The following is a 21,515-nucleotide window of genomic DNA, read 5'->3' on the forward strand; positions in this document are numbered from 1 at the left end:
GTGTGTGTGTGTGTGTGTGTGTGTGTGTGTGTGTGTGTGTGTGTGTAAAATGGATGGAATGGGATTGTTTTCTGGGAAGTAAAGCAGAAACGAGACACAGGGAATCCACATGTGGGAGGTGATGACTGACAGCTTCCGCAGAATCAGCTTTGGAAATTTATGTTTCCGAGGAAGGAAGGAAGTTTAAGAGCGAGTGAGGACGTGAATAGTAGCACTAAAATAAGAAATTAATCTCCTGTCCTCTTCATCTTCCTTGAATTAATGCAAAAGAGGGAAGAAAACTGAAATGTATAAAATTTAAGATGTTAATGAGTTTCTATAGCTAAACAAGACTTTATAGTTAAAAGATATTTCAAACTATATTGTCAAAAAATTGTTTTCATTTCATGGGGCAGGGTGTAGAGTATAGTTTTCTCATGCAAACAGAGGCACTATTGCTTCTATGTTTTTAATTATAAAATTTAATTTACATTGTTATTAACTGCTATCCACAGCCATCAGTGAATCAGTAGCTTACCATTGATGGTTATGTTAGTGCTGAGTGCGGCGGAGGAGAGGCATGTTTTGTCATCTTTATTGTGCCTGTGTTTTCAACTCTAAGTTGGTTGTCCCAGCCACAGTTGCACTCTTACTCAGAGGTTAAAAGAGAAAAATAAACTCAAGCAGCAGGCATATATGCCCGAGCAGATACAAGATGCTGGCTCCTTGAGAGCTCTCCGCCCTCCCATTGTTCTAGTCTAATAAAATTTTCAGATTCGCCACTTTCAGGCCTGATGAAAAGTAGTTCTGATCCTGCAGAATTTGGGTTACTCTTGAGATCTGGCTAAATATGCTCAAGGTGGCATCTTGACAATATAAAACTTATGCTGTGGAAATGTTTCAAATTAGTAGGTATTATTTCCCTACCTTCAGGCAAGCCTCCCCTAAACTATCCCAGACATATGAATATTTATCTTGGTCTTAAGAATCTTAGCAGAGAACTAACTTTAAGTTCTTTTTCTTTTTACAACCAGCCTCAACCTATACCAGTTTCCATTGTCTTGACATTTCAGCCAGTCTCATATCAGGAAAACAAAATCATATTATAATATCAATAAAATAATTGTGTTACTAACAATTTCCAGCATCAGTATTCATGGGATTACTATATGTGGTACTGAAGTCACAAAATATGCACTAATGATACTCTGTAGTTACCAGCGAGCGATTCTTCAAAAAGTTAACCAATGTTTACAGAAGAGGTCCTTAAAGTTTTTGTCTGTATAATTAATAGGTTTAATGCTGCTGTTGTGCAGCTTTTCTGATCCTTAATCAAATCTCAAGAGAACACATTACAACATGGATGTAATCTTTTTTCGAGCAAATAAGATATTTCCACTTAATCTTATCCTCTTTGAGAATATTCCTATTTGCTCTCACCTCATTTTTACGAGTTGTGAGTTTATTACTGTAGCATCTGTTTTATGAGTTCGGAGAAGTCTTAAGCATCCTTTATTTTATAAGAAAAAGCAACAATAACAACAACAACAACAACAAAATTCTATTTGCCCTAGCAATTAAATGAAATGAGGTATAAAGACATAAACTTAGGAATAAAACAAGTTGGTCATAATTTTTTCATACCAAAAAAAAAAAAAAAACCTCATGTTAGTTACTTTTATTCTCTTTACTGATTTGGGATTGAATATTGAAAATAATTGCATTCCTGTAAGAATTATTTTAGATATTCCGCAGAGGAAAGCACACTTCTGCTTCTTCCTTCTTATTCTTGAAGATGCTATTCATCTTCAAGATGTGCTCTGCGCAATTTTTATTTTATACTCTTTCCTGTCTATATCCTCTGTTTTCTGAGAAAAAAAAATCATCCTTGGTGGTAAAATAAAAAACAGCTTTCCTTAGGGAGAAATGAACTGTGTTTTTTATGGGCACTGAAGAAAATACTAATTTGATTTCATGTACATTAATCTACAAACAAATGTATAAATCACCAAATGATTCAGTATGAATTTTAGGCAATTCATGTTATCATTTACATTATAAATATGTACAACCATGATATTTTGGGGGAAAATCATCTATTATATTGGATAAATAATTAATTGCCAATAAGAAAATTTGACAAAAAGACAAAAGAATTAATCTATTGTTGAAAGTTCACGTACATCTTTTAGAAATTTTATTGTTTACTGAATTGCTGTCACCTTGCCTTTTTGGTCCCATTTTATCTTATTTCACTTTACTGATTTCAGTGAATCCACATCAACACATAAAATGTAATTACAAACAGCTTTAACTAAGGTATATAGAGAGCCTACCACATTTAATGGTTTGAAACTTTAAAAACTTCTTTTCTGGTGTGTTTCTTCATTATTATTTATGTAATCCATGCTGACTCATAATCAAGAGTTTGCCACATACTATAGAACCAATATGCAACCATAAAAGAGAAGGTGTAAATTCCCCATAAGTGTAAAATATTTCTTTATCCTGTCATAAATCCTAATTACAAATATCTTCTTTAGCCAGTTTCCAAGTTTGCTTCATTTCTATCATAAAACTAAATCCTTTAGCTATCAAATGAAAACTGTAGCTGCTCATGTCTAGCTCTCTCCTAGTGCTTTTTTATTAAGCCCGAGGCTAGAAATACTTTGAAAAACATATCTTTTCTTAATTAATAAGGTTAGTCTTTCTTCTTCCTTTTTTTTCTTTCATTCTATTTTCTTTATCTCTTTCTCTCTCATTAAAAATTCTCCTCTCAGCTTCAGTAGCCCCTTCCTCCTCTCCTCCCGTTCCTTCCTCACCACTACCCTCTCCCCCAGATCCGTTCCTCCATTTCCCTTTTGAAAAGGGATATCAAACAAACATGGCATATCAAGTTACAATAAGACTAGGCACCACCCTTCATTTTAAGGTTGAGCCAGGCAATGCAGTAGGAGAGAAACAGTCGCAAACACAGGTAAAAGGGCCAGAGGCAACCCCAGCTTGCACTGTTAAGAGTCCCACAAGAAGACCATGTCACACAACTGTAACATATGTGCAGAGGACCAAGATGAGACTTATACAGGCTCCCTGGTGGTTGGTTCAGTCTCCGTGAGCTTCTACAGGCCCAGGTTAGCTGATTCTGTGGGTTTTCTTGTGGTGTTACATTGTCTCCCACAATCCTTCCTTCCCCTCCTCCACAGGATGGGGGAATTTTGCCTACAATTTGGCTTATATTAAAACTCGAGGAAATTGAATTGGTCTTAGAAGCTTTCGAGTTACCTATAAAGGTAGTTCTTTAAGCAAATGGTATCAAGCGAGGAGTATTGTGAGGGTCCACCCTCACAAACTGCCCGTAGGCCCGAATAGCAAATTCAGAATACAAGTTATTTTGGCTAAAAAGAAATGGGTGGGTCTTGAGCACAGGATGAGCAGGCACCATAAGACTCTTGGGTACTGTCCATGGTCCTGCAGTATGGGTCTTTTCCTCAAACTCTCAAGACATCAGAGTGGTGAGCATCCACACAACTGTGATGAGGTAACCAAAGACCACAGAAACTCTTTTCAATTTGCATTCTTGTTTTGTCTCCACTGTGCTTGAAGCAACTTTTCTTCAGTAACGAATTTTCTTCCTTGAAAATGCATGTCATGTATCTTCAAAAATGCCTCTGAAACAGAATAGAATAAAGCAAACAAAATACAGGAAAAGATGACTGATTTTGAACTGCAATGCACCAACTTAATAATACAAGAGGTAATAAGCCCTGTGTGGTCTCCACAATGAAACAGAACAGACCTGTTTTCTTGTGTCTCTAATATGGGTCAGCATACTTTGATACCTCTGAAATACTACAACATCCCCCTAATTGACCTCCAAGCTATAGTCTCATTAGATATCCTTAACAAAAAATACTAGATTTTTTTTTCATGAAGTTTTCATTTCACCTACGGAGGACCAGGTTCAAACTCCTCTTAATTACTCTTATGATGCATTTGTTAAAAATTACTAAAACCAAACTATATAAACAAAGCAGAACATGGTCCTAATTCTGTATGGTCTAAAATAATATAGAATGTGCACTAAGAACTTATCGCGTGTTATAATATCTGGTCTCTGTAGACATTCTGTCTTGTTATGATGTTCTGTCTGTGACAAAGACTTTCTGCTTTGAATCATTGTTTCTGAATAGAAGCTTCCTGCTCAGGCCCAAGTATCTGTGGTCCTGAAAATATTCCCTTAAAATGGTAGTGCCTCTACTCACACCTTTTTTTTTTCCCCACAAGAAGCTGTTCTTTCACCTATAAAACTCTATTGCTGTTGAGCAGAGAAAAAGATATGAGCATATGATGTGATATACACGCTAGAAAAACATTTCACCACCAAGCCTCATCTTAGACCACTCTCCACTAATTTAACTCCCTTCACCTAGAGGAATCACTGGTTTCTCTGAAATTCTACATCACTGCTTTGAATCCTGGCCATCTAATTGTCTAAAACTTCACCTGAGGCAGAGAATCACTGTGAATCTGCTTCCTTGGCCTCTTGGGTTCTGCATGGGGACTTTGGAAATGTATCACTCTCAATTTCAATCAAAGCTAAACACAATGTTTGCTACTTACTGCATAGAAGTTCTCAGCATTTTTGAGTCTAATTATTTCATCTATGAAATTGAGGTGCTTGTAATACTTGCCTTCTCGAGTTACTGAGAGGGGTAATGAGATTGCGTACAATCAGCCTCTAACACACGCTGTGTAAGCATATCTACCACAATCAGTCTAGTTTCAAATCGTTTTGGTTAATTTTTTTGTCACATATCATTCTAGTTGTTTTCTACTATTGTCTGTTACAAAATATTTCTTTTTAATCTTTAGGCTAATCTTTTCTTTTTCTCCACTTAAATAGAAAATCCATACAGGTTTTTAATATAGTGTATCCTAATGATATTTGAGGTTACTTTTTACTGAAATACACAAAGCATTGCCTGAAAGACTATAAAAAAATTAAATATCAGATAATGCAAAATCCCAAGTTTCTCCTAATAGATTTTTCCTCATCATCTAGCTCCATTCTGGTTCTGCCTGGTGAGCCTTTGTTCTGAGAGAAGTCATATGGCAATTTAAATTACTATTCAGGATGTTTATTGATGTGATCCAACTTTGCCATTTTTGTAATTTTATGTTGTCAATATTCAAATTATAAAATATGGTTTAAATAATTGTTGGCATGAGATTTTTATATTTAGAAATTTATATAGACTTGAAATTTACCCTTACAGAGAGATGCTATGCCCATGTTAAAAGCATTTTCTCTTTCTCTCCCCTGTTGACTTATTTTTCCCAATCAAGTTTCTTTACATTGTAATATACTTTTACTTTTATTGATTCTGAGCAAATTAATATGTTTTAAGTTGTCTAAAATTTAAATTGTCTAAAATTAAAACCAATTATATTATAATAGCAATATAAATAACATATCATATCTAGCTCTTGAAATGAAAAAAATACAACAAAATGGGGACATTGTCCTACTTCATGGAGAACTTGCTACTTCTTTCCTGGATCACACATTATTATGGATTTTAATGCTCTATGAAATTTCACAGTTGACTTTATTTTACATATTCTAATTCTTATGAAAGAAAGCCAATTAGTATTTAAACAGTATTACATGAAACAAAAATTTAAGTTTGATATGGAAAGAAATAGAAATCATCAAAATTTAACACTGTGAAGTAAGTTTTATATATCTTGTCAAAATACAGTATGGTAGCTAAATTTTAAAGGAAGGAAATAGGAAATCTTTTAAGAAAACAAACATAACCCAGTATCTCTACTTGGATTTCGTTTAACTTTTTGTATTTACTATACATTATATATAGTATATATATTATATATTATAGACAAAGGTACAAAGGTACTATATATTATAGACAAAGGTACAAACATTATGTATTGTTTCCATCAATTACACCCAGCGACTGTTTACTGTGAAATAATAGCACATCAGCTTCATATTTTCTATGTATGAGTCACAAAATGTTCTTCTCAATGTACGAGTCTACTGGCAAATGGTGGAGCCTGGGACTACAGCCACCCAAACTAGGAACCATCAACATGGGAACCCTGGGACTTCTGGAATATTAGTGGATCTTTGTTCACTACCGAAATGAGAATTGTAAGAGGCTTAATGCGATGAGGATGAGGATGAGGATGAGGATGATAATCCTTTCATTCTCTATTTGCATGAAATCATGCAGTGCTTTCAAACAAAAACCCACAAATTAGGACAGTGATGTAGCAACAGAAGAGGAGATTTCATAGCAGAACAGAGGCAAAGTGAATGTTACAAAATAGACATTTTAAAGACACAGAAACAGAAGACACAGAAACCCATGGTAATCCAGGCTGACTCAAGGTCTAGGAAAACCATAGGGTTCTTTCTTTAAATAAATTAGAAAATCTCCGTATGGCGGAAAAGTAACTCATGAACAATGAAAGCAGAAGAAAATATTCCCTACTCTCCTAATGTCTCATTTAAACTCTTTAAAGACAATTTTTTTTACTAAATGATTAATTGAAACATTAGCTTTTAGAGAGTTAAAAAATGAGTGTGTGTGTTTCTTAATCATAACAGTTCTATGATCCAAGTGGAAATCACATCTAAGGAAAAACAGCCTTTCCGAAGTGCAAGACCAGAACCTTTTTTGTTTACAGAAGACACAGAAGGCACACGCACCCAGGGCTTGAAGGGCACTTGAGAAGGATATGAGCAGAGAGAGAGAACCAAGGCGCAGGAAAAGAATCCAGGAACTCTAAAATAAATTATGCTTTTGCACAGTTTTGACACTGTTTATTTTAAACCTTACAGGCAAATGGAATTCAACACAGATAAATTCCCTCATGAGCAGTCATGCAAGACAAGGTTTTCTGCAGCCTCTCACTTGAATATCACAAAATTCACAATTGATGAACAAATTATTCACCCATTTGCTTTTGCTTATGTTTTCTTTCTCATGACTTTATGAAGTATGATCACTCTTAGGAAATATGTGATCTGAGATTTGGTAACCTTTATAAAAAGTTTAAGAAAAAACTTATATTTCATGAACCTCAAACATTCCTAATATCTTTACCATTATATATTATATATATGGTAAATATATATGTATATATATTATACACACATATATCTGTCAAGAGCAACTTGTACCACACACAATTTAAACAAGAAGTCCAACTGATTAAGTTTCCAGCAATAGTGCAAATTCTGGCATAAGGAATATGATGGGTCTTTCAGTCCTTGTAGAACAAGATTCGCCTGAGTGCTTTCTGGCATGCTCCAGATTTCCCTTTGTGCATTGTATGCATGATTTAGAAGAAGCTGTGTCAGCGCTGATTTATACATTGACAGCTAAGGATAATAAGATATGGGCAAACATACAGCTCACCCTTTCACAGATTAACCTGAAGACTGCATTAGGCAAATTTGATAGCATTAAAAGATTTTGCCAATTTGTCTGGAAACAATTTCTCTTTTGTAGCATGTCAAGGGTAACACTTCATGCCACTGTACTAATTTAAATGGCTTTGATAAATTGTTCAAGAGGTTAGAGAATAGTAGTATAGATATATATTTAGCACTTTGAAATAAAAAGGCTATTAAGTTAATTGTTAAATGAATTTAATCTTTAAAAATCAAAAGTGCTCAAAGATCTAAGTGTTTTCTTGGAACCACAGAAGCCATATTATATCATGAGGCTTTAAATGTCTTCCTGGAAAATGAAATTATACTTCTGCATTACTTCCTAATAAGTGGGAAAAGCTTTCAACTATTACAGTAGCAAGAGTCCTGGCTAGTATTGAAGAAAAGCTAAGGTTTATAAATGCAACAAAACAATCTTTCACAGGATGGGCCTGCCTTCATATTAACCTATATTGTATTATTTGCATTGCATTAAGTTCTATAATTGTGTCCCTTGGAATATTTTTAAAAAATTAAATATAGTGTTCATGAGCTAATCGCAATGTCTATACTTTCTAAGCAGTTGATCTAAAGAGACATCTCTGAAAGTCACCTATTCAGTAGCTATGTGCAAAAACCAGCTGTTTTATGGAATGTTGAAACAGTTCTTTAAGAGAGGTCCTCAAATGTGAATTACGCCTCTTGGTGAATTCTGGATGTGAAACAAGGACAAGATGCATTTGTATGACAATTGTAATCCCACCCTTATCCAGCCACATTCCCAGAGCAATCATGGAGGGCTAACGAGTCATTTCTTTCTCAACTGAAGCATTAAAATACATTTTCTCTATTGGAACAATAATGTCTCTAAGCAACAAGGTATCAGTGTCAAAACTGATTGCTGGAAATAGGAGTCAAATGTAGACAGTTCTTTATTACAAGAAAGTAAACAACTTCCTTTTTAATTATTGAAAATATATTCTTCTCTCATATAGAACATGCTTACCACAGTTTTCCCATCCACCTTTCCTTCCAGATCCCTCTGTCTCGTTGCCCCCCAGCTCAAAAATCAATTTCTTAACATGAGCAGTAAGATTTTTTTTATTTCAAATACAAACATCCAAAAATAATAATAAACTTAACCAACTTTGAAGCATCAGTTTTATTTCTTCTGCTACTGAATGTTTATATTCAATACTTAAGGCACTGATGAAGAGTTATTTCTTTGCATTATATATTATTTAATGGACTTAAATAACAGGTGAAATTATTTTCATACTCTATATGATATTGCAGTGAAACATACAGTTGATTATTTTTTATTGTTAGGGGCTAAAATTGTCATCTTAGAGAAAAATACCCATGGTTTCACTTAAGTTTTAATGAAATCATTTCCTAATATTGAACAAATTATTTTCCTGGAGAATCACATCCTGGAAGTATCTTATCTCGAGAAAATCTGGAATAAAATTGCAAGGGATCTGCATGTAATAATAAAGGCAACATTGGAGAGGAGTGATGGGTGGTTTTATGGCAATTGCAGGCTGGCTAATTTTGTTCTTGGTTGAGGATAACGGGGAGAAGCATGGCATCATTTCTTGTTTTCAAGAAAGTTTCTTGTTTTCCCCATTTGGAGTCTGCAAAGAAAACTGCCTTTAAAAGATGGAAACCTGAAAGTAGTCTTAGTCCTTCTTGCCAAGGATAGTGAAATTAACATGCAGCTGGGCTTCTCTGATAAATGGATTCAGTTAGGTCACTGAGGGGTGCCTGTGACATTAAGTGATTTACAGCCCTTTACCTTAATGAAATTGTTTCAGCAAGATGACGCTGAAAGCTCTTAATGGATAGCTTTTCTTGATGTAATGAAATTGCATTCCTATGGCATTTAATATAAGGTGCAGTTATTATTTACTGGAGCTTTCCAAGAGCTGCTATTTGCACAGACAGTTCAGAACAAAAAGAGATTTCAGTAGCTGCACAGAGAGGGCAGAGTGGCTTGTGACATTCTGAAGCAGATGAGTGTGGGAGAGAGAGCATTTCAGGAAGTGTGGCCAGAGCTCCAGTGCCCCTTCAGAAGTCTTCAGTTCTCCTACACTCTGTTTCTGTTCGTTTCTGTTATGTGGAGTCTTTTAATCCGTTTTACAGGCAACTGGATTACAACCAGATCAGCTGCATTGAAGACGGGGCATTTAGAGCACTGAGAGATCTGGAAGTACTGTGAGTATTGCTAATTCTCTCACTCTTTTTCTGGGAGCATTGTTTCTAGAGAGTGATAATGTGAGGTCTTACCCACCGTCTAACAGTAGCATGTCAAAATGTTCTCCTAACAAAAAATACACCTTGAGAGACTTGTAAATACACAGAAGAGTCAGGATGTGTATGGGCAAAACCATGCATATGTTTTAATGTGGACATTCTGTATTCAAGAACACTCGAAAGATCTGTGTTTTTTTCTTTTTCAATAAAATGTCATCATAGTATTGGTCGTTCTATCAGAAGTTCACAAATTCCTAAATTTTAAGACAATAAAACCAAAATCAACCCTGTCTTTACTGATATAGTTTGTTGTTGGTATGTAAAGGTGTTTTTATTTAATCATGCAGTTTTTCATGACAATGTAAATCAACTTCATTGTTGTTTGTTTATTTTAAAATTGAATTCTTAATTTGAATGAGCCAAGGAGGAGATCCATTTCAGAACCTTCACTACTATTCTCCTTGAGTAAAAAGATTTTTCTGTGCTTTATTTTTATTCATAACCCAGTCATAAGTCTGACATTGTGATGAATGTGAAACGGTTTTGAATTTCTCACCAATTTCTTAAAAGTTGTACAGAAATTCTATAGTCTAAACCCCATGAAAAAAATGGAGGGGCTAACTGAGGATTTTTGAGCCTCTGAAAGAATATATTATGAAGAGGAATACACTTTCAACCGAGATAGCTTATTTTAGTAATGTTATCTTATTAAAAATGATAATTCATTTCTTTATGATAGTTAAAGAGGAGTTTCTACCTGTCCCTCGATCTCAGTTGTTATTTTAAAGAGTTGATAAAAATAAATTTCAAATGTTACTCATGTAAATTGTTCTGTACAAGAACGTCACCTTTATTGCTATTGGGGGAAAAAAACCCTTTTCTGTTGGAAAGACAGTAAAAATGCTTATGTACACTTAACTTTAAAGCCACTTTTTAACCTATGTGCTGTGTGTAGAGGTGAGGTCAGGGGAGTTGAGAGAGTTCACTACAGAGATCAAGTATCAGTGCCACACATAGAAACATTTTATTTGTGTGTGGGGGGGAGCGAGAGAGAAAGAGAGAAACTTTGTATTCACTTAAATCAGAATTATTTTAGAAATACAGTCACTTTTCCTATTGAAACTTTCATGGTGGTAGAATTTCTAAACATTGACATTTGTAGGAACTGTTACTGTGCAACTTGTTAAAAAATGATAATTCATGAAATGAAATAAATGTCTAAAACTTTGAGATGAGACTCCTAATTTCATCTCAGAGGGATACATAATGATTAGAGCCTATGTACAGATGAAAATAATTTAAATTATACATTATTATAAAATGTGGGCGTCTTTTAAAAATATTTAAATGTTTTACTGTAAAAGTTTTTGATGTTGTGAGGGTAATGTTGCTATGTACATTTTTAAAGGTAATAAATTTAATATATTTTAAACATTTTCCATAATTTTGTGAATAAAAGAAAAAAACTTTGCAAAGATGGAGTTACCAAGTAGACCTATGTTAAGCAGTGTTCTTGAAAGAAGGTTGGCAGAATTCTTACCCTATGGGTTCTTATCTTATGACCTCAGGTGAAAAAAAAATGGAAGAAGAGTGACATAGTCCTCATCTGGGATTCCAGATTCCCAGCGTTTCCATTTGCATATTATTTTTATTCCATGAGCATATTTGATTATCTGACAACATTGAGAACAAACAAGAAAATATCACGTAATCATGCTAATCATTGATAAAATGTCTAGATAAAGGTTTTTAGATAGTTACTGAAGTCTGTAATGCCAAGAGAAAAGCATAGATGAGAGTAGAGTCAGTTTATCGCTCATGGTAAACTGTGCTCCTGTGGAATTCTGGTTGACAGAATATAAAATTAACTATGTGTTTTCTTATTATGAATAAACAGTCTCAGTGATATTGAAAACTAAATTTATCCATATGAACCTTTTTTTTTTCTTATTTAGACATTGGGCACCGGAATGAAATTGCTAGTTTTGCATATATTTTTCTTGCCTGCAGTATAGGCATAATTTAATTAAATGGCAGCATAGTGCGTCATGTGCGTTAAATATCAGACTTTCTGCCAAGTCCTACTCTTGCTTTGCACTAAGGCACAAGAGCAACTAAACCATCATCACCAAAGCCCTAATATACACTTCATCATTTCAAGGATAACTTTTTGTACTTCATATCAATCTATCCTTTTCTATAAAATATCGTCCTGTAACAACAAGCAAACTTTGAAGATGAAAAGCATAAATTAGCTTATAGGCAGGAGAAAGTATTCATAAAAGACATCCCTAAATCAAATTCCCTGTACCCTCAAAGATTTTTGTTAGGCTTGAGAAGGCCTAAATTTTGAGAGCCGGAAAAGATGTCAGTTAAAATCAAGACCCTTTTTGAAACTGTTGCAACTGTAAAGATGAGTTAGACAAATGGAAAGTACTTAGGATTAGTAAGAGCAATTTGTTGTTGCTGTTGTTTGTGAAGTACTCTGGGTGCGATGTGAAAGCAATAGAACTACAGTTTATCTGATGAGAGTATGAGTGAGAAAGAAGATCGACAGGTTTCAGCCCGTGCAACAGAGATATATGGGCAGTCCGTGTGCATGATGTTTGATCCTCATGAAGAACTTGCAATGGGGATTTTAGACTAAACAGTCTATGGAGGTTGTACAAATAGAATAAATGAGTTGAGTAGACAAAAAAAATGGAATGGGCAAGAAAAAAGGACAGACACAAAGAGACAGGACTCTCCCCTGTGGAGTTTGTAGGCACACCTAAGTGCATCTTTTCTTTTCTTTTGAGCACCTATTATTTCCTCCTGTCACCATGGTGAAGGCTGTATTAAAATATCTTCAATAAAACCTTCATCTTTTGAAAAAAAAAAAAAACAGATTGAGTGAAGGACAGTGAGCTCTAGTAAACTAGACATGATAATCTGTGTTGTCTTACCTACTGTTCGTTGTTTGTTACCCTGGTACTATGGAAGACAACCAAACAATCTGACTTTCCCAGGATCCTTGAACTAGGAATTTTTATGTCAATCTCTTTGCCTTTTTTTTTTAATGCTAGTAATTAATTCATCTCTTTTATTCTGTGATCCATCTGTGTTTGAATTAGACATAGTACATTTGCAAACCCTCTTAAGGCAAACCGTCACTGGTTGTAACTGATGGCAGTACAGAGCATTTTCTGGGGGTCGGGAATTGACTTCTCAGTTAAGTTGGTCACCTCAGCTGCAGACCTAAAACCCTTACTGACTCTCTTTGCCACCCAGATTTGAATGGTATTCACCAATAGAATAATTTACCTAGTGAATTAAAAACACATAGAAAGAATTCACAACTTATGTACATTTATAAATCATTGAATCCACCGCCTCATTGTGTCTAAAATGCAGCATTTATTTATGTTCAAGCAGCATAAACTACTTTGCAAATGCCATCACAGTACATCCTGATGTTTGATGTTTTAATTCTCAAAGAAATTCTCTTTCAATTGACTTTCTTTCCCATCTTCAAAATAATAACAATTAATTTTAAATGACTTACATTAAGGAAGAGCAATCTGACGAAAGCAAGACTTACACCTTTTTACCAAAACAACTTCGACCACCCGTTTTCCTGGCTCTACCTTAAGATAAAGTGATGGATACTGTGACGCAACAGAATTACACAAAGGGCAGCATTCCATGCTATGACTAAATCAGACTATGCTGAAGGTTGAATTTGCTTCCAGAGCTAGCCACTTCACCCTAAAACGATGAAAATATTGGTGCATGGTTTTGGACCCAAACATCAGGAATAGCTATTGTCCACAGCTAGGTGTAATTAAGTAGTCCTCTGTGGTAATGACTGTATGTTGTTAGTATGAAATTTCAAAAACATAAATTTGATCGGCACTAATTAAACAGAAAAATGTAAAGTGCAGTTTTCCTAGTGACACTCTAGGGTAAGCAGGCTGGCATGCAGTAGTATCATACAGTAGAAATGTTCTGACCTTAGCCGTACATGGATAACAAGTGTTAGATAAAACAGAATGCGTAGTAATTTACTGAAATACGAGTTAGACATCATCTTTTCTCCAAAACAGTGAAATCTCTATGTCTTCTCTATTAGTAAGTTAGCTGTTTGTTTTAATTGAGTCATGAGAAGTTTTGATGTTAATGTAAAATGACTAATAATCTTTCTTATCTAACTAAATTTTTTAACTTTCTTTTTATTCTACAGCACCCTGAACAATAACAATATTACTAGACTGTCAGTGGCAAGTTTCAACCATATGCCTAAACTTAGGACATTGTAAGTAGTAAAAATGTACAGAAAGATATATTTAATTAATTAAAGCTGTTTCTTTGCTAAGGTTTAATGAGCAGACTATAGGGCCACTCGTTCATTGTGGCGTAGATGAGGAAAGCAAAACTTAAGAACACTAAAAATGCTATTTTAGAAAATGAACTGTTCCTCTGAAAACTTGAAGGCTTCCTTACAAATGACATGCATTGCAGGAAGTTTGCAGTAAAATAAAACATTTACTTTGAGCTATTGTAGAGGTCACATTTCATTAAGAAGTGGAAGACTCCTTGATTGGTTGTCAGATATGATAAATGGGAAATCTTTGTGATTTTATTACTGTATTAGAAGCACACCTAATACAGCTAAATCGTGCGCCAGCGTTCTCTGTAATGTGAAGTCAGGGCATCACCCACCGGTGCTTGCATAATTAAAGCTGTGTCAGCATTTATATTTAGAAATATCTTTCCAGAGTTACACACACTCATTAAGCTATTTTTGTGAAATACAGTATGAGCTACAGCTATTTTTCTCTCTGAGAAAAAATTAATCATTAAATCCCAATGTGTAGATGTTTAACTTTAATATTTTATTTTATTTATTATTTTATTATTATTATTTTTACAATTATTCACTTTATATCCCAGTTGTAGCTCCCTCCCTCATCTTCTCCATGTCTCCCTCCCTCCTATCCCTAGCCCCTTCCCTGGTCCACTGATAGGGGAAGTCCTCCTCTCCTGTGTCCCTAGCCTATCAGGTCTCTTCAGAATTACCTGGATACCCTTCCTCTGTGGCCTAGTAAGGCCATCCCACCAGGGGCAGGCAACCAAGTTCATATCAGGGACTGCTCCCCTTACTAGACAATTCTAATTCAATAACTAAGTTATACTTCCCTATGAGAATAAGGTAATTAGTAGCCTCATATATTCAAACCATATTTGACAAAATCAGTTTTATATTAACTTTATATAATATATAGGAAAAGAAATGATCATTATTTTAATTCCTAAAAATATAAATCAGCTAAAAGTGTAAAGCAATCAATCACTGAATTTTAGTGTCTTTATCTGCTGTTAGTCATATGTTATTTTGTCTTCCAAATAAGCTTCCAAATGCTTTGTATGTTTTCCTCATTCTATATTTGATGTGGACCTGGTAACAGACTGGGTTTAGATGGAAATATTTGGAAAGGATTATGGCGGAGGTACCAGAGGCTACCAAAGGCAATGTTTCAAATTCTCAGAAACTGAGTAAACCAAGGTCACTCAATTTTGCCAGAATCTAATATATGACCTCAGAGTATTCCTTATAGTTTTGATGCTGGTTCTTATCCATAGATTCAAGGAGAATAAAGCCATCATTTAACTTTAAATTTCCTCCCTTTTAGTTAGCTCATTTTTTTCTATAACATTATTGGTACTTAAAAATTCCATTTTTATACTCTGATTATCTTTCTAGTCTGAGTTCTGTGTTTTACTATCCATTATCATTATTGGGTTAGAATTGAACACATCAGCTAAAAGGGCTAAAATGGTTTCACTGTGTCATAGACAATTCGAGGAATGATGCTTTGATTTATAGCATTAGACGTCACTTTCCTTAGTTTGAGAAAACATAAAAAGTCATTTACCTAATTGAGTGAATACATTTGCTCGATATTTTATTAATGGCGACATAGTATTTGCAATTTGGATGGAATCCATGATCTTGCACAGATCCTTGCAACATAAAGGGGACTCACTTAATCCCTTCCCTGTCATGCCAGCCTTTTAATTTTACTCTTTGCTCTTTGTAGCTAGACCTTAAGAGTCAAATTCAGCTTAATCCTTTCCTAGGAGAGGAATAGGGAGAGATGCAGAAAGAGAAAGAGACAGAGAGATGGAGACACAGAGACACAGACAAGAGACAGGGAGACATAGAGTCAAAGTCACAGAGAGGCAGGGAAGGAGGGAGGCAGAGAGAGAAAGGAGGAGGGAGGCAGGGAGAGAGGGAAGGAGGGAAGGAGGGAGTAAAGAAGAAATTACAAGTGGTATGTTAAAACATACTGTCTTATACTGAATTATTATTCTGTCTTATTTAGTGAAATAGTGCCATGCTAAAAAGACTTTGTAAGTGGTTGCTATAGAAATGGGGGGAACTTTGCTGATATTTGACCTGTAAGCCACTTCTGTTGTAAATACTCCCCCTTCATCATACTTCATATCCGCAGCTCTGGAACTACCTCCGTTGTCTCTCATTATGTTGGGGCTCAAGGATAATTTTCCCTGAGCTGTTTTTTTTTTTTTTTTCTTTCTTTCTTTTTCTTGTTACTCTTTTGAATGAATATAGGCAAAATAATGTAATGGTTCTATTTCTGTCTGTTTGCTCAGCTCAATAAAGGAATTGACTCATGTTTGTTGACCAGTCTAATTATCTGAGAAATAACTGTATAGGAAGTCCCTAAGATGTGTTTGCATTTGTATTGATTAAAAAGTATATATATATATCTGTGTGTGTGTGTGTGTGTAGGTGTGTGTATGTGTATATATATATATATATTTACAAAGTTTCAATTAACCTTCTCCTGTTTTCTACTTTGAACTCCTCTCTTTCCTTTAGCCGACTCCACTCAAACAACCTGTACTGCGACTGCCACCTGGCCTGGCTCTCGGACTGGCTTCGCCAAAGGCCTAGGGTGGGCTTATACACCCAGTGTATGGGCCCATCCCACCTGAGGGGTCACAATGTAGCAGAGGTTCAAAAACGAGAGTTTGTCTGCAGTGGTAAGATCAGTGAGGTTACAGTGCTTTTGTTTACACTGCTATGTGAGGCATTCGAACTTCGAAGGTTAAGATTTGAACACACAGGCATGGAGACCTGCTTTCGCACTGAAAAGGATGATTGATTCTAGGATGTTTGTACCTAGAATCTAGATCTAGCATGTTTGTACCTAGTAGGGTAATTACTGATTACATGTATGTAAAATACTTTCATTTGCATCCCAAGGGAATAAAGGAAATTCCTAGATTGTAGCAATACTTGCAAATTGTTATTTTCTCTTTTATTAACAATTATTATCTACCTTTTGACTAGCTAGTGAAAATGAATAGATAATCCCTGATACTTGCTATAAAATTCATTATAACTCAACTGTAGCTATAAAATATTGAGATAACTCTTTATAAATATATACCGTTAATGATTCAATTCTACTTAAATAAATATTTAAATATCTTAAATGCCAAAAGGTGTGCAAGCCAAATTTATCAGTAACTCACATTTGTTGCGTACTTTATGTCTAAACACTAATCTAGATATCTCACATATGGCTGCCAGATGTCACCTCCCTTAAAACCACTATATGAATAGTTTAAATTAATGTCTATATTGGAGACTAAAGTACAGTGAAAAATAATAAGCTTTTCTAATATTATGTGGTCAAGTTCAATGATCTCAGCATATTCTGTATGTCTACATATGCCTGCACATATACACACATAAATGAATACACATATATGACTATATATTTTATGAATATATGGCTAGGTCTGCTTCAGAACAATTGTTTAAAATATAACCGAACACTTATATTTTTGGTTCTGAGTCTAGCCCTTAATGGCTTTGGACACCTTAAATTTTTTAACAACTGTCTTTTAAAATAGGGCAGTATGAATTTGACATATGTGCCATTTCAAATGTTTCAGTTGCACCTTAATGAAATTATGTATTTTATGTAGATTTGTTTAGTGCTATTAAATGTATTTCTCAGTTACACTGTTACCCAAATTACCATTTTTTAAATAAAGAACTATACAAGTATATGCTAAAAAAAACATGACAGAATACATACATTTTTAATGGTAATGGAAATCAAAACCAGGTCCTTGTATATCTTGACAAGAGCTTTTTAACTGTGCTCCATTACTGTGCTGCACACAAAGTTTGAGACCGTTATATAATTGGCTCTTCATATTTAGGGATTATACAGATACAGAATCAAACAACCTCAGATCAAAACATTTGTAAAATAAATGATAAGTACTCAAACTTTACCATCATTTTCTCATCTTTAATCTTTAAGCAATGCAATAATATAACAAATATTTGTATATAATTTTAACTTAGCAGTATATGGTTGATTTGCATATGCTATATCCAAATAGAATCCCATTTTATATATGGTCCTTGTACGGCCATTTGTCCTGGTAGCTGTGGAGATCCCCTCTTTACCCAAGTTTACCAAGGGAGGAATCTGAAAACAGTTAACATTTTCAAATGAGTGGGGAAAAATTACTAGCTCACACTGGGCATTTAAAGCGGTCTTTCAGGTATTTATCTGTATTTCCCACACTTTGTAATCTAATCCCAGTTCTCTTATAATGCTATGAGTATTCTGTCTGTTTGCTTTTTTAAAATCCAAACAATTGACTAACAGTTCTCTACTAACCATCTTTTTTTTTCCTCCTTTTGCTTTTCCTTGCTGCCTCCTAGATGAGGAAGAAGGCAAGTTTATATATTTTTTTTATGTCTTCTCCCTCCCCACAATTTTTAGACCTAGACTATTGTTGCAGTTTGAGAGCTTGTTTGGAGGGATGGGTTTAGCAGCTAGCCCATAGCCTATTCCTGCCATGACTTCCATTGGATGGGACTCTTCTCAGGACATCCCATGGAGCTGTGCTGATTTTCTCCAGAAACCATTGCTAAGCAGGCTCCTGTTTGATGAGGCCTGGCTGATGAGGTTCTGGTTTTCATTACTCAGATAGTCAAACCTGATTTCAGAATACTTTTGTTTTTAAATACTGAGTGGGAAATTACTCATCTGCAGGTGACTGCTTATAGCAAAAGTTTTCTATCAGATGAAGCCCTAAAAAGAATCATTTGGATAAACAATTACATAATGATATCCCACAAATTACTATAATAACTTCAAAGAAAGCAGCAATTTTGACTCTATCCAGACATCAAACTTTTATTATCTAGTTTTCTCGTGCATTTGTTGGCATAGAACAACTTAATTTGAGCAACAGTTATGTCAACCAAGTTTGAAGTCCTGTGTATTTTTTTCTTTTCTCTTTTTTTCAGAGACAACACAAATTATGATACATTGGTTTGATTAAAACCAAACTCCATTAAAGTCTATTAGAAATGATATATATTCTTCTGAAATAGCTGCTCTTCTGGAAATCATATTATTTTGAATAGAATTCTGGTCTAGGATCTGAACTTAGTTTTACTAATCTTTTTTCAAAGTCTAAAACAGTTATAAATTTTATGACAATTTATTAAAAGTTTAAGATACATGTGCATGCTTATCAAAATATATTCCCGAAATACTAAGGATGCTTATTTAATGAACAAATGTGAGAGAACTTGATCTGTGTCTCCTGCGTTCTTAACTGAGCACAGTCTGCATGTCTCTCTATTGTGAAATTCAAGAGGAGAATCTAACTGCTGTTGTTTTCTCCTTCAGGTCACCAGTCATTCATGGCTCCCTCCTGCAGTGTTTTGCACTGTCCTGCTGCTTGTACTTGTAGCAACAATATTGTAGACTGCCGAGGGAAAGGACTCACTGAGATCCCCACAAATCTGCCCGAGACCATCACAGAAATGTATGTGCCCTGAATTTTCTCATTCTCCTTCCACCTCCCTACTAATCCAAGCCATGGTTTTCTTCCAGTAAATTTGAGTTTATCAGAGACAACACTGATGAGTTGCCTTAGGCAAATGATTTTTTCAGGAGAGGTTAACCTTTCCTCTATTCAATTTTAAGTACTTTGTTGAAGTCAAAAATCATAAAATTTTGATTGTATCACAAATGGAATTAATCAGAATATATTATTGATTTTATCACAAGTAGAACTGAAAGGAATACATTGTTGGACAGTTGTCTTTGAAGAAGGCATTTAGGACATTTTGGAGACTGTGTGTATCTTAGCCTCATTTTAGGTTCTGTGAATTTTCTGAAGTTGGCTTTTGACTACAGGGATGGAATACAAAGAGGTGGCCAACAATGATTAAACCACAACTAAGAGATGTGCTACATTCTCAAAAGCTTGAGTTTAAATTGAAGTGTCGTGATCCTGCTTAAATGGGTAGAGCATATAAACTATAGAATGTACTAGACTGTAGCAAGTGTCATGACTGCTGTTTAGCTGGAAAACCTGTTAAGGTATGTGGTGCAGTTACTATATCCATTAAAAGCTAAATTCTTTAGACTGTTGTCTAGCTTTTTTTCATGGTGCCAAGGACTGTTAACATCCTTGTGAAATCCAAGTCATTTGCAAAAAAGAAACGCATGTAAGATGCAATTCAGATTGCCAACATCACAGGAAGTATTAAGGAAATCTGTATCCCAGTTTGTATTGAAAAAGGTATCTCTAGTTCTTTATATATATTGGATATTAGCCCTCTGTCAGATTAAGGGTTGGTGAAGATTCTTTCCCAGTCTGTAGGCTGTCGTTTTGTTCTGATGACAGTGTCCTTTGCTTTACAGAAGCTTTTCAATTTCATGAAGTTCCATTAATTGATTGTTGCTCTTATAGCCTGTGCTGTTGGTGTTCTGTTCAAGAAGTTGTCTCCTGTGCCAATGAGTTCAAGGGTATTCCCCACTTTTTCTTCTAACTGATTTAATGTGTCTGGTTTTATGTTGAGGTCTTTGATCCACTTGGACGTCAGTTTTGTGCAGAGTGATAAGTATGGATCTATTTGCATTTTTCTGCATGTAGACATCCAGTTAGACCAGCACCATTTGTTGAAGATGCTATCTTTTTTTCCATTGTATGGTTTTGGCATCTCTGTCAAAGATCAGGTGTCCATAAGTATATGGGTTTATTTCTGGGTCTTCTGTTCGGTTCCATTGATCCACCATTCTGTTTCTATGCCACAGAGGGCCTCTGAACTGCTCTGCCCTGCAGACTGTCAAAGCATATGCTGAGACTTATGGCCAACTGTTGGGCAGAGTGCATGGAATCTTATGTAAGAAGTGGGAAATAGTAAGATCTGGAGAGGACAGGAACCATACAAGGAGAGCAACAGAACCAGAAAATTTGAACACAGGGGTCTTCCCAGAGACTCATACTCCAACCAAGTACCATGCATGGAGATAACCTAGAACCCCTGCACAGATATAGTCCATGGCAGTTTAGTGTTCAAGTGAGTTACATAGTAATGGGAAGAGGGACTGTCTCTGACATAATCTGATTGGCCTGCTCTTTGATCACCTACCCCTGAGAGGAGAACAGCTTACCAGGCCACAGAAGATGGCAATGCAGCCACTCCTGATGTGATCTGATAGATTAAGATCAGAAGGAAGGAGAAGAGGACCTCCCCTATCGGTGGACTTGGGGAGAGAGGGTGGGATTAGAGGGGAAGAGAGAGGGGCTTATGGGGGAATACAAAGTGAATAAAGTGTAATTAATAAAAAAAAACATTGAGGGAATTAATATGGTATGGGGGACTGAAGGATGATCAATGACAAACTAAATCAATAAATAACCATGTCTTAACAAAAAAAAAAAAAAAAGAAAAAAAAGAAAAAGGTATCTCTTGCTGGGT

General features: G+C 35.1%; 1 long non-coding RNA gene across 1 annotated transcript; it reads left to right on the forward strand.

The window, feature by feature from the left end:
* The first annotated feature begins 9,592 nt into the window (after nt 1–9,592).
* Nucleotides 9,593–16,738, forward strand: LOC129678612 (uncharacterized). The gene is made up of 3 exons (XR_008720416.1): nt 9,593–9,658; nt 13,920–13,991; nt 16,581–16,738. It is a non-coding gene; the product is annotated as an uncharacterized LOC129678612 (long non-coding RNA).
* The last annotated feature ends 4,777 nt before the right edge of the window (nt 16,739–21,515 follow it).

Source organism: Psammomys obesus, unplaced genomic scaffold (assembly GCF_907164565.1).
Source record: "Psammomys obesus unplaced genomic scaffold, mPsaObe1.curated_primary_1811, whole genome shotgun sequence".
In the NCBI taxonomy this organism is placed as follows: domain Eukaryota; kingdom Metazoa; phylum Chordata; class Mammalia; order Rodentia; family Muridae; genus Psammomys; species Psammomys obesus.